Below are 15094 nucleotides of genomic sequence, written 5' to 3'. Positions count from 1 at the left end.
CAAGTTGTGGAGCATGAACAGCTGCTTTGTGCATTGGATAAAGACGTTCTCATGATGATCCTTTTATTTCCAACAAGATAAAGGGACTGAGCCACTTGATATGTTGAATATTTACCACAATGCCTCAGTTACCAGAGAAAAAGTTTGTTAAGGTCTCATTTCCTCTAAAACATTACCATTCATACTAAATCCATGGATATGAAAAAACTGTGGGCCTCATTTATGAGAAGTGACGCATCGCTGCGTGAAAGCAGCGATGCGTCACTTCTCAGTGCGCCCTCCTTGCGACATGATGGATGTGTCATATTTACTGTATGACGCATCATGTCGCAAGGAGTTACAGATACGTCAGTATTTCTGATGTATCTGTGGGCGCAAAAGTGACGCATTGCTGGAGTGTGTCACAAAAGTGAAGCAACTCCAGCAATGTGTCCTTTCACATGGGGCAAGCCCCATGTGAAAGGGCCTGCGTTAGTCTCCTGCTGTGAGGCATGCATAAGATATTGACACATTTGCACCCTAGAAGTAGCGCAGTGAAATCTCATAGATTTCACTGCGTCACTTCTACGAGGCTTACTTATCTGGAAACGCCTACCCTGCATACATTATACCTGACGCAGGTATAATGCAGCGCATGGGTTTACAAAGTGACGCATCTGCTTAGATGCGTCACTTTGTAAATAGGTCGCAACAGGAGGCATGTTTTACGCCGCCGATGCGTCACAAAAAGTGATGCATCGGAAGCGCAAAACTTTCGCAAGTCCTCATAAATAAGGCTCTGTGTGTCTTTTAAGTTGATGTAAGTGCACTGAGCAACACACGTTTTGTGTCTTATTTAGTATAAAAAAAAGCCATCACTTGTGAGAGACTGCAGACAGTCTGAGAGAGCCCCAATCTGGCATGACAAGCTGTGCAGCTATAAAGTGACAACTTCTTCTCTGTGCCTTCTCTCATATCCCTTTCCCTTTCCCCATGTTTTGTCTCCAGCCAAAAGCGTAGCACTGGATGTATTCTGTGCTTTTGACTGGGGACGACACTGTTGAGTTCCACGTTGTGTCCACAGCAACTTTCAGATCTACAGGTTAATGATGAGTTGAGTCTGACAATTGTGAAATAAATATGCTCAGCAAGTTTAACCCCTTCCATGCTGATGACAGAACGGTTCCGTCATCAGCATCGGTTGAGCTGTGCTGATGACGGAACCGTTCCGTCATGACTCCGCCCGCGCAAGGCGGAGTCAGCACAGGCGGGGAATACGCCCCGCACGCAAGGGGTTAAGACCTCTGAAACATCAACAAGTCCTGAGCAGTCAAGCGTTCAAGCAAGGGTTGCTCACCTCCAACCGTGGCACACAACGCAAGGAATCACAGCATGTTGGATCAACTGAGTTTCTGAAATCTGTTCCTCAAATATAATCCTCCTTGTCTCCTTACCTGGAAAGGAGTCACTGTCACAACTGCCAATCTCCTTGCTGATATCTGTTGCAGCAGTTCTGCTAGAATTCCGGTAGGGAAACACTTAAAGGGGTTAGCACAAAATATGTTGGTCTAAGACCAGGCCCATTCAGAACTGGGCAAGGGAATGTCAGCATAGGGCCAGTTTCCAGCAGGCAATGACGATAGTAGTCTGGGTGAAAGTTACAGCATATTGGCTACATGTTGTCCAGAGCCTTCCTGACATGAGCAAAGGACAGGCAGTTAGCATTCAACCAGAAGGACTGGCGTAGCGTGTGACCTAAGGGCATTTCCTGTGCCCAGACCCACCAAGCAATCTGAAGTCCAGGCCCTGCAGGTTGTGGTATGGCCTACGGCCATGTTCTTGATCCAGAGCCTGATAGGCAAGTCTGAATTCTGTGTACAGCGCGCTGTGAGTGATAGAGGGCTGGTGCAATGACTGATATCCACATTCTACTTACAATGCCCTGTAGACTCTGGGGGCAAAAGGACTGGCCACAGCTACTGGCAAAGGCCCTGTTCTGCAGCCAGAGCTTGGTGTGCATGGCTGAAGATCATGATGGGTGAATATAGGCTCCAAGGACACACCCTGCACTCACAGGACACAAGGCACTGCTGCAGAACATTTCCAGTGGACACTTTGGACAGAGACCTGAGTAAATCATAATAAACCATAAAGCGCACTGACAAAACATTGGTAAAGTGAAGTTATAGTTTTACAAGGAGACAAAATAATGGGTTTTGTACAGAAAACACAGAAATACCCCTAAAAAGCTTCAGTTGAAGGGACCTTACAATACAAAACAGAAACAATATTGGAACTCAAAAAGTTGTGGTATTCAGTAATTTGCTAATACACTGCTAATTACCTCACTCACACAAGACATCACAGCCAACATGATAATTTACATAATTAAATACATAACTAACCTGCGTTTGTTGCAAAGTCTCCATTAATACTAAATCAATGAAAAGATGTATTCAAAATATATAACTATGGCTGAGATTCATACACTGGTCTTAGTGTTACCTGTCTGCTCAATAATGTTTTTTATTTTACTTCAATGTGCATTAATATCTTTGAATACATTTGTAAACCTATATATGTATGTTGCATCACCTATGTGGAATATTTGTATGTCTTCCAGTGAAAGGGTCCGATTCACAAAGGTAAACTTACACTTTTGTGTAAGTTTATGATTGTTTGCTGTTCACAAAGGTATTTTACTAGAAGTATCTTTATGACTGTGTAGAATCTGCACATAAACAGATATGACTGTCCTATCTTTTTATGTCCTGATAATATATCAGATTAAAGAGGCACCTATTCATTTTGATCCTCTGACACAAAATAGGGAATTATTCAAATAAGCTTACAGTGCAATCCTACAAATTCTGAAAAATCTAATATACCAGACAAAAAATAAAGAATAGAAGCAAAATATATTATCCTCACCTTCTCCCAAAAGTATGAACAAACTGATTACTTGGTGTAACGTTCATTGTTAGAGCTGGGCTAGAAATTATCATCTACAAGGCTCAAGAGAGCGTGCACCCCACCTTAAAGTTCATCATAGTGGATTATTTTTAGCTCTCAGTGCACATTAGTGCACACCAAACTCATGCATGTACTCAGAGGGCCCACTGGGACATAGAGTGAGACCCAAGCTGACTCTGTAGTTTAAAGAGGCACATCCACGAACATGTCTTCTCACACCCTCGTTTACTGAGTGTGACTACTGTCAACTCACCGGGCTAAGAACAAATGACAGTTCTGGAAGCATGTGGATCGTAGTAGCAGGACAGGCGTTTCTACCCATTGCCTGTCCGAGGAGAGTAGTCTATGGTCTCTCTTGTTTAAATTAGTCTTTCCCCAGTAACTGGGTTCCTCCCTACATTTATTTAGGACACATGTGTTATGTGGTTCTTTAACATGTATATGAATAGAGGAATAAGCATAGAGTGCTGTGTTTAACTGCAACAACAGCAATTCATTCACAATTGCCTTAGCAAGAGGGGTACATAAAATGGAGGATAGAGAGAGCTGAAGAACCGGGTTTTAGAACCCAGCGGCACTAGGGGCACGCCCAAAGTCTTCGGGTTCACCTGTCTTAGAATACAGAGACACAGGATACTTCTCGGTGACGTCAAAGATCAAATTTATTGGCTGCAACCAGGAACAGAAGCCTACTAAGTACGACACAAGTAGGATCACTAGAGACTGCTCAATTTTCGTATTGCGAGACATTGTCTTTTATGCTAAAAATCACATTCCTAACAAACACCCATTATTCACGAATTGTCCAATCAAAGGTAACATTGCAAAATGTATCACATGACGACAAACCCACTTTTCAGTTGTCCAGCCCACCATCAATTACACGGGAAAACCTCTTTCCTTTGTTGACCCCCAGTGTCCGTCAGTCGGATCTCGTCTTGACTCCTTCTCCCTCTTGACAGAAGAGTCTTTCCTCTCCCTCCTTTCTATGGTCAAATCAGGCTCTCCTTTAGACCCCTGTCCTGCCCACATCCTTAAGCACATCTACTCGGTTTCTGTGCAGCCCCCTCCCAAATTTCTCAATAGTTCACTGTCCCAGGGCATTGTTATTCAACCACTTAAATCGGCCATCATTGTCCCTATCCTCAAAAAACCTGGCGCTGACCCCTCCGCTCTTGTCAACTACCGCCCCATTTCAATATTGCCCTTTCTGGGGAAGGTATTGGAGCGCCATGTGACCAGGGCGCTCAGTACCTTTGTTGAAGAGAACGGTGTGTTAGCCCCCCGTCAGGCTGGCTTTCGCCCCGCACACTCCACAGAGTCCGTGGTGCTATCGGTCCTTGACAACCTCAGGGAGGGCATGGACACCAATCATCCCCAGGCCCTGGTCCTCCTCGACCTCTCCGCCGCCTTCGACACGGTTGACTATTCCATCTTACTTTCCCGTGTCAGGGCGGCGGGGGTTGGAGGCTTCGCCTTGGTCTGGCTGTCCTCCTTCTTGAGGGACCGCACCCAGGCAGTGCGCCTGGGTGACTTTTCGGCGGACTTCCGGAAGGTACAATGTGGGGTTCCTCAGGGCTCCTCCCTTTCCCCTCTTTTATTTAACTTGTACATTGCCCCTCTTATTTTTGCCCTTCAGCAAATGGAGGTCTCCGTCTACAATTATGCGGACGACCTTCAGCTTACTTTCAATTTGTCCCCATCCCCTGAGTCCATGGTTAAGTTTCAGTCTGTTATGATTTTTATCCGGGACTGGATGAATTACAACCACCTGAAGTTAAACCCAGACAAAACTGAGCTGGTTTTGACAGGTGGCTGCTCCAGTCCCTGGACCTTTTTTTTTTGGCCCCCCTCCCTGGGCCCCCCCCGTTCTCCATCTACCTCTGTGAAAACTCTTGGGATTAAGTTGAACGACCAACTCACTCTGCACTCCCAGGTTAGTTTAGTGGTGTCCTCTTCCTTTCTTTCACTCCACACCATTCGTAAAGTTTCCAGTTTCTTTTCTTTTTCTGCCTTAAAACTCATAGTCCTGGCGATGGTAATCTCTCGCCTCGATTATGGTAACGCTCTATACTGTGGCATGCCCGCTTACAGTATGCGGCGATTACAGCTGTTTCAAAACCAGGCTGCCCGCCTGGTTTATAATCTGCCTAAGTTCCACCATGTCACCCCTCTCCTCAAGTACTTGCACTGGCTCCCTATCCGAGAACGAGCTCAGTTCAAGATGGGCTGTATTATTTTTCAGGCTCAGGTTGGCGCAGCCCCTGCTTTCATTTCTTCGGAAATTAAAGCCTACGCCCCCGTTAGGGAACTGCGCTCATCCTCCCAACAATTGTTGGCAGTTCTCCGCTTTAGGCGTAAAAAGTGGGGGGGCACGAAATTTTCCACACTTGCCCCTGCCTTTTGGAACTCTCTCCCCGCCCACCTCAGATCTTCTACCCAATACTCACACTTCCGAAAAGCGCTAAAAACTTTTCTCTTCGCACAAGCCTTCCCACTGTAACTGTCCTGTTTCTGCCTCCCTCCTGATCTTCTTGTTCTCTGGGTTCTGTACACCACAGCGCCATGAAACCGCCAGGTGAACGTGCGCTCTATAAATGCTTTAAACTCAAACTCAAACTCAAACATTCTTGCTCGGACAGGCCGGACAAACCCATAATAAAGGACCACAACCCATACCATAAACAGACCGTAAAGGAAGGAGCAGAAACAGATGAGAAACAAGATAAAGGGTGTGTGCGTGTGTAATAAACTCAACGATGTCCTGTTCTTTGATCCTAATCTCGATCAACTACTGGACAAGGAACTGGCTTAGCAAGGTTAGCTTCAGGCAACGGGGTCAGTTCGCTCAGGTCACCTAGGAGTCAGCTAAAGTGTACGTGTACTAAAGACTCGTTCGGCCGTAGTCATCGGCCTATGTGAGGGCAACCACAAAATGGCTGCCGTACACAAAATGGAACCCGAGGGTTCAGAAAGGAATCCCTAAATACACAGTGAAGCCATCGGTTTAACATGGCGAAATCACTCGTACTTGCCGCACTCACTAGTTACGGTTCGCTACTATCAAATTCGTAACGAAACCATGACCTTTATAAAACGGGTACAGAATTCACGGAACCTCAGGCCCTCCTTTTGCCCTTACATAGGCAATAACCTAAACTCACGTCAATCTGAATCCAGGTCTATATTCATCAGATCATCAAGATGTTGCTGGAGCATCATCCTAGTACTTAGTAACTCTCTCGAGACAGGTCTCCTTGCACACGTAGTAGCACAAAGGCCACATATAGTAGGAGCACACTGTACACAAAGACAGAACAGGACAAGAATAGCTAAAGCCATCCCAATGATCATCAGAATCTTCCATCCCCAAATGGATAACAATTCCCAAAACCATCCCATCAACGACCAATCTCCGTCCACATGTACAGACTCGGCGATCTTATGTAACTTGGAAATGGCCTGGTACACTGTCGGAGCATTGTCTGGAATGAAAACGCAGCAGCTCGATTGAATCAATTTACATACCCCTCCTCTATCTGCAAGTATGACAACTAACGCAATTCGATTCTGCAACGTCATAAGACGATCCGATTGGAGCTCAGCAGTCAAATTACTAAGGGCACCGGAAGTTTCAACTATGGTGGACTCAACCACTCTCGTCAATTGCCGTATGTTCCTACTGTTGACCATAGGTCCCCAAAACGGCAGGAAACCCTTAAGAAAATCTCCCAATTCTTGTCCTGCAGTATCTTCCTTACTGAAGACACCTCTAACTACTCTCGTTCTGTGGTAATCTGCCGCTGCAGTATACGTAGGGGGCAATAAAAACGAAACATAACATGTTCCCGAAAAATCAGGGGGCAACCATATATATGCTCTATCATAGCAGACAAAATACGTACCCTTAGCTGCTAAAAACGATGGGGAAGTCTGGGACGCAAAAACATACGTCTCAGTGCAAACACTCTTCCCTAACTGAGCTCTTGGATTCTTGCCATTACCTTGCAGACAAAAATGACCATGATGGGGTACGATCCAAATCGGAGATGACCTTTTCCCTCGCTGCTTTTCACTCAGACTAACACCATATCCAGTCACGTTCCATCCAATATAAGCTAGTGTCTCATCTTTCGGAATAGTCTCATAGGAATTAATTCCTCTAATCATATCTACTATTCCTTACTAAACTTTCCGCCATCTGTTTTGGCCTACTTAGAACACTAAGGAAGGTCCTCCCCCTCCTCCCAATGGAAGCAAAACAAGTGGCAGTCCAGGGCCTGATCCAGTCCCGGCTGGACTCAAATAACGCTCTGTATGTGGGGGCCCCAGAGCTGTCCATGCGAAAACTGCAGGTCGTCCAAAACTGCGCAGCCCGCACGTTGCTGCAGATTCCGAGGACGCAGTCTGCAAAACCCGCCCTGGTCGCCCTACACTGGCTCCCAGTAAAGCAGAGAGTGGCATTTAAGGCACTATGCATCGCCCATCGAGCTTTCTGGGGGTCTGGTCCAAAAATCCTCAATAAACTGGTCACTCAATACCATCCTAACAGAAACCTCCGATCTACGGAAGCCTTTCTAGCCGCAGTCCCAAGAGTGCGGAGAGCCAGGACCGGAGGAAGGATGTTCTCCTTAAACGCCGCGAAGATGTGGAACACACTCCCGCTGCAAATCAGGTCCAACCCCAACTTACTCTCATTCCGAAAGCAGCTGAAAACCTACCTATTTGCTAGATCCACCTAAGCTCGTTCCATCACTCATCAGTCCTGTTTTTTATGCCTTTAGCGCTTGGACGCCCACTGGGCAGCAATCGCGCTTTACAAATCACAATACAATACAATACAATACAATTATCTTTCATAGAACGCAGGGGGTAAACTTCACGGGCATAGATGAACATCGTCCTATATGCCCACACAGAACCATTATAGCTGAATGGCAGAACCAGATAAGGAATACCTTTATCCGTAGTATGAGGCATAAGCCCACACACCCAGCAATTAGTGGTGCTCACTACTAACTGATGCTGATGCAGAAGTTGTACAAAGGAGTTATTAGCGAATTCCAATCTTCTAATAGACTCATGTTCAGACAAAGGATGAAAAGAATGCGAAGAAATAGTAGTAGGAAAAGGCATAGGTTGTGTGGTGGGTGCAAGCGTCACTTGAAAAGAGAAAATTACATATCCCACCAAAAACATCGTCATGCTAAGTAGCATTAAAAGACACGTTATCAAAAAACATTTGCTACTCATTAATTTACAAATTTTTCTCTTAAAGTTCATTTCTTCAACAACTCTCTCGATCTAAAAAAACTCCATCCTCTAACAATGCTGTTCGCGGCAGTTGGTTCTCTTCTGCTCAGATGTACGTCTGAATGTCCCAGGGAACGCCCTAGAACAAACCAGAACCGTCGACCTTGTGTCTACCGGCTGTACACTCTGAGTCTTTATACCGCGACCCTACAGCTGAACCCGGATGGCGGTTCGAAAAAGAAAAATAGGTCAAAACAGCTTTTCGGATGAGAGAGCGTAGTTTCAAAAGCAAAAAGGAAATTATTTCATTAGTCCATCGACTCTTGGTCGTAAATTATAGCGGCCTTTACCAGGCAATGTCTGATCACGAAACAACAACTCAGGCTCAGTAGTGTTCAATCCCACAGATGGAGACACAGCTTCTTGCAAAATATCGTCGTCTTCACGCTCAGAACTTGTCCCAATCAAACATGCATCACTGAATGGAATGAACTTTGGCACAGTCTCAGTCTCTGAATCACCAACACCCTCCTGGACCCACCGGTCATACGGCAGAGGCAAAGAAACCCTCTTACAATGTACGCCGTGGATCCAGTTCTTTTTGCCGTGAACTCTAACTGCGGTACGCGTCGCCAAAAGGACCTGAAATGGCCCAGTCCAGCGGGGCTGATCGTTCTTTGTCCGCTGAAAATTCCGCAATAAAATCCACGAGCCAGGATCAATGGCATGTCCTGGATCTTCAGATGCTTGTGGCAATGTATCGTGAACCTGTTGGTGTAAGACACGCAATTTAGCCGTCAAATCATACAAATAGTTGATCAGCATAGGATGTTCAATCTCGCTAAATTTTGTCGGCCTCAGCACTCCCCATACATTTGCCGGGTGACCGAACACTATTTCGTAAGAACTAAGGCCTACTCGAGAATGCACTGTAGTTCTGGTTGACAAAAGTGCCAATGGCAAAGCATCGGGCCATTGGAGACCAGAGCTCGCCTGAATCTTGGCTAGTTTCAGCTTCAAGGTGCCATTATAGCATTCAACTAAACCAGCTGATTGGGGATGATTTGCAGCATGAAATTTCTGCCTGATGCCTAAACCTTCACACACTCTCTTCATGACTTGACCCACAAATTCACTTCCATTATCACTCCACACCATCCTTGGCAAACCATATCTGGGGAAAAATTCCTTGAGTAGGGCTTTAGCTGTGGACAAGGCAGTATTATCTTTCAGAGGGTATGCTTCTACCCATCTTGAAAAGGCACAAACAACTACAAGGACGTATTTTAAATTGTTACATCTCTCCATATGTATAAAAACCAATTGCAACACCTCAAACGGATACGTCGGAGGCGCAAAGTGACCAGCTGGAGTTGGAGTTCCCTTGCCAGGATTATACATCAGACAAACCATGCAATTCTTTACCAGATTCTCCGCACACTTAGGAATTCCAGCATTCTGCCATACTGGAGCCAACAACTTACAAATCCCTTTCGCACTAATGTGAGCCATTCCATGCGCCATCGTAACCACTGCAAGCACATACGCATCGGGTAACAACCATCGCTGATGATCTGACAACTCGATCCAACAACCAGTCGAATCCAATTTTCCCGTACTCTCTCTCCATACACTCAATTCTTTCTCTGTAGCTTCAGCCTGAATTGACTTCACACTCTCTATTGTATCCTCATACATTCCTCTATCCAGAACCCATCTCGCTGGACCCGCAACATACATTCGACTCATCACATCTTTCATCGTCTTGAAGAACCGGGTTTTAGAACCCAGAGGCGCCAGGGGAAACGCCCGATGTCTTCGGGTTCACCTGTCTTAGAATACAGAGACACGGGATACTTCTCGGTGACGTCAAAGACCAAGTTTATTGGCTGCAACCAGGAACAGAGGTCTACGAAGCACAACACGGGTGGTTCGCTAGAGACTGCACAAATTCATAGAGCGGAGCATCTTTCTTTTATTCTAAAAATCACATTCCTGGCTAGCAACAGTTACATACAAACGAACCAATCAGATGATGACATTTCAAACATATCGCATGACGACAAACCCACTTTCCGTTGTCCAGCCCACCAGAAATGACAAAGCAAAATCCAACATTCCTGCTCGGACAGGCCGGACGAACCCATAATAAAAGACCTCAACCCAAATCAGAAATTAAGCCATAAAGGAAGGAACAGAAACAGATGAGAAGCAAGATAGAAGGGTGTGTGCATGTACCATAAACTCAGCAATGTCCTGCTCTTTGATCTCTATCTGACCAGCTGCCTAACAAGGAACTGGCTCAACGAGGTCAGCCTCGGGCAAGGGAGTCAGCTCGTTCAGGTCACACAAAAGTCAGCTAAAGGTGTACGTGTCCCAAGGACTCGTTCGACCGTAGTGATCGGCCTATGTGAGGGCAACCACAAAATGGCTGCCGTACACAAAATGGAACCCGAAGGTTCAAACGAAATCCATGAATACGTAGTGTTTCCATTGATCGATTATGACGAAAACACTCGTACAGGCCATACTTGTCATTTGCGGTCCGCTGATACCAAAATCGTCTCGATACGATGACTTTTATTGAACAGGTTCAGAATCACAGAACCTCAGGCCCTCCTTTTGCCCTTACATAGGCAATAAGCCCAAACCCATGTCAGTCTGAATCCAGGTCTATATTCATCAGATCGTCAAGATGTTGCCGTAGCATCATCCTAGTACTTAGCAACTCTCTCTGGACAGGTCTCCTCGCACACGAAGTAGCACAAAGGCCACAAATAGCAGGAGCACACTGTACACAAAGACAGAACAGGAAAAGGATAACTAAGATCATCCCAATGACCATCAGAATCTTCCATCCCCATGTGGATAACAATCCCCAATACCATCCCATCAACGACCAATCTCCTTTGTCAATATGTACAGACTCGGAGATCTTATGTAGCTTGGAAATGGCTTGGAAAACTGTCGGAGGGTTGTCTGGAATGAAAACGCAGCAGCTCGTTTGAATCAATTTACACACCCCTCCTCTATCTGCAAGTATGACATCTAACGCAACTCTGTTCTGAAGAGTCATAAGGCGATCCGACTGGAGCTCAGCTGTCAAGTTACTAAGGGCACCGACAGTTTCAACTATGGGGGACTCAACCACTCTCGTCAACTGTCGAATGTTCCTACGGTTAGCCATAGGTCCCCAGAACGGCAAAAAACCCTTCAAAAAATCTCCCAATTCTTGTCCTGCGGTATCTATCTTACTGAAGAGACACCTCTAGCAACTCTCGTCTTGTGGTAATCTGCCGCAGCTGTAAATGTGGGAGGCAACAGGAACGAAACAAAACATGTGCCCAAAAAGTCAGGGGGCAACCATGTGTATGCTTTATCGTAACAGATGAAATAGGTACCCTTAGCTGCTAGGAACGCTGGGGAAGTCTGGGACGCAAAAACATACGTCTCAGGGCAACCACTCTTCCCTAACTGAGCTCTCGGATTCTTGCCATTACCTTGCAGACAATACTGACCCTGATGGGGCACTATCCAAATCGGAGGGGATCTTTTCGCTCGCTGGTTAACACTCAGACTAACTCCATATCCAGTAACGTTCCATCCGAGATATGCCTGTGTCTCATCTCTCGGGATAGTCTCATAGGAACTAATTCCTCTAATCATGTCGACTATACCCTTGACCAGAGCACTAGTCTTCGTACTATCTTTCACAGAACGTTGGTGATAGACTCCATGAGCATAAATGAACATCGTTCTGTATGCCCAGACAGAGCCATTGTAGCTAAAAGGCAAAACCAGGTAAGGAATACCTTTATCGGTAGTATGGGGCATAAGGCCACACACCCAACAATTAGTCGTGTTCATTACTAGCTGGTGTTGGTGCAGAAGCTGAACAAAGGAATTGTTAGCAAATTCCAGTCTTCAAACTGTTTCATGTTCGGGCAGAGGGTGAAAAGAATGTGAAGAAACAGGAGGAGGAGGCATGGGTTGCATAGTGGGCACAAACGTCACTTGAAAGGAGAATATCACATATCCAATTAAAAACATCATTAAGCTAAACAACATGAACAAACACAATATTAAAAAACGTTTTCTGCTCATAACTGTACATATTTTGCTCTTGAAGCTTATTCTTTCAACAGGTCTCTCCATCTCGAAAAACTCCATCCTCTAATCATGCTGCTCGCGGCGGTAGGGTGTTCCGTGCTAAGGAATGCGTCTGTCAGTCCAGGCAAACGCCCTCAGACCAACCAGAACCGTCGACCTAATGTCTCCGGCTTGCACTCCAAAGACTTGACACCGCGACCCTACAGCTGAACCCGGATTGTGTTTCGAAAAACAGAAATCAAAATAGTTCCTCGGAGGAGAGCTTAACCTTAAAAATCAGAAAAAAGAATTTATTTCTTTATTTGTCCAGCGACTCTCTGTCGCAAATTATAACGCTCTTTGCCAGGCAATGTCTGTTCTCGGAACAAGAGCTCAGGTTCAGAAGTGTCTAAACGATTCAACGGAGGCACAGCTCCTTGCAGAAGATCGTCACTTTCTCGTTCAGTGTTCGTTCCAATCAAAAGGGCATCACTAAAAGGCAGAAAACGAGGCACGGTCTCAGTCTCAGAGTCAGGAAGTCCTTTCTGGACCCACCGGTCGTACGGCAGAGGCAAAGGGCCCCTTTTTACAATGTACGCCGTGGATCCAGTTCTTTTTACCGTGCACTCGTACTGCGGAACGGGTAGCCAAAAGTACTAAGTAGAGGCCAATCCAGTGGGGCTGCTCGTTCTTGGTCCGCTGAAATTTCTTAATTAGGACCCATGATCCAGGTTCAATGGCGTGTCCTGGATCTTCAGAAGCTTGTGGCAGTGTATCATGAACCTGTTGGTGCAAAACACGCAATTTAGCCGTCAATTCGTACAAGTAATCAAGCAATACAGGATGTTCTATCTCGCTAAATTTTGTCGGTCGCGGCACTCCCCAAATATTTGCCGGGCGACCAAACACTACCTCATAAGGACTAAGTCCCATTCGCGAATGCACAGTCATTCTTGTGGACAGAAGGGCTAATGGCAAGGCATCTGGCCATTGTAAACCAGAGCTCGCCTGAATCTTGGCTAATTTTAGCTTAAGGGTGCCATTATAGCATTCAACCAAGCCAGCTGATTGGGGATGATTTGCAGCGTGGAACTTCTGCCTTATTCCTAAACCATCACACACTTTCTTCATCACTTGACCCACAAATTCACTCCCATTGTCACTCCAGATCATTCTCGGCAAACCAAACCTAGGGAAAAATTCCTTGATAAGGGCTTTCGCTCTGGACAAGGCAGTGCTATCTTTCAAAGGGTAGGCTTCCACCCATCTCGAAAAAGAGCAAACAACCACTAACACATATTTCAGGTTGTTGCACCTCTCCATGTGGATGAAATCTAGCTGCAAAGACTAGAACGGATACGTTGGAGGAGCAAAATGACCAGCTGGAGTTGGAGTTCCCTTACCAGGATTGTACATCAGACACACAATATAGTTCTTAACCAAATTCTCTGCACACTTAGGAATTCCAGCATTCTGCCATACTGGAGCTAGAAACTTGCAAATCCCTTTCACACTGATATGAGCCATTCCATGAGCCATCGTAACCACTGGAAGTACATACGCATCGGGTAACAACCATCTCTTATGTTCTGACAATTCAATCCAACAACCATTCGAATCCAATTTACCCTTGCTTTCTCTCCATTCATTCAACTCTTTCTCTGTAGCTTCAGCTTGGATGGATTTCACACTCTCAATCGTATCTTCACACATACTTCTATCCGGGACCCATCTCGCCGGACCCGCAACATACATTCGACTCATCACATCTCTCACAGTTTCTTTCGCAACTTCATCTGCAAACGCATTACCACGACCAACATCATCAGTAACTTTCTTATGCGCACTGCATTTCACAATCGCAACTTGCAACGGCAAAGTAAGAGATTCAAGAAGTTCATTCACCAACTGACCATGCTGAATCTTAGTTCCATGCGAAGTCAGGAATCCACGCTCTTTCCACAAACGTCCAAAACTATGAGCCACACCAAACGCGTACTGGCTATCGGTATACACAGTCACTGGTTTTCCTTTCGACAACACACACACTCTTGTCAATGCAATCAACTCTGCTGCTTGTGCTGAATTATGTGGGATACGTGCAGCTTCAACAATCGTATGCAAAGTCGTAACAGCATATGCCACAGTCGTATCACCATTCGGAAGCTTAAAGCACGAACCATCAACCCATAAGGTACCATCACACTCTGGAAGAGGAGTGTCCCTAAGATCTATCCTCCCTTTCGTTTCTTCCTCTGTCCTAAGTAAACAATCATGCTGTTCAGTAATATCTGTCTCAACTGAAATCGGCAACAACGTAGCTGGATTCAACGTGTTGCATCTCTTTATATGCACATGACTCGCTAACAGTGTCAATTCGTAACCCGACAACTGAGCACTAGTTAAGTGCTGTGTCTTGGTGCGATTCAACAAGGTATCCACTGCATGTGGAACCATCACAATCAATGTATTATCCATCACCAAACCAGCAGACTGTCGAATCGAAACAGCCGCTGCTGCTGTAGCTCTCAGACAACTCGGCAATGCTCTAGCTACTGGATTCAAAGTCGACGAAAAATAAGCACATGGACGTTGCTTATCACCAAACTGCTGAGTCAAAAGGACTGACAATGCACATCCCTCTCTCTCGTGGACATACAATGTAAAAGGCTTACTGTAGTCTGGAGTACCCAACACAGGAGCCGAACACAAGGCATCGCGTAATTCTGAAAAGCTCTTCTGACATTCGTCAGTCCAAGGAATAGGATTTGGAGTGTCCTTAACAGTAAGGGCTATCAAA

Source organism: Lissotriton vulgaris, chromosome 4_1 (assembly GCF_964263255.1).
Source record: "Lissotriton vulgaris chromosome 4_1, aLisVul1.2, whole genome shotgun sequence".
In the NCBI taxonomy this organism is placed as follows: Eukaryota; Metazoa; Chordata; class Amphibia; order Caudata; family Salamandridae; genus Lissotriton; species Lissotriton vulgaris.
This window is presented reverse-complemented; position numbering follows the sequence as displayed.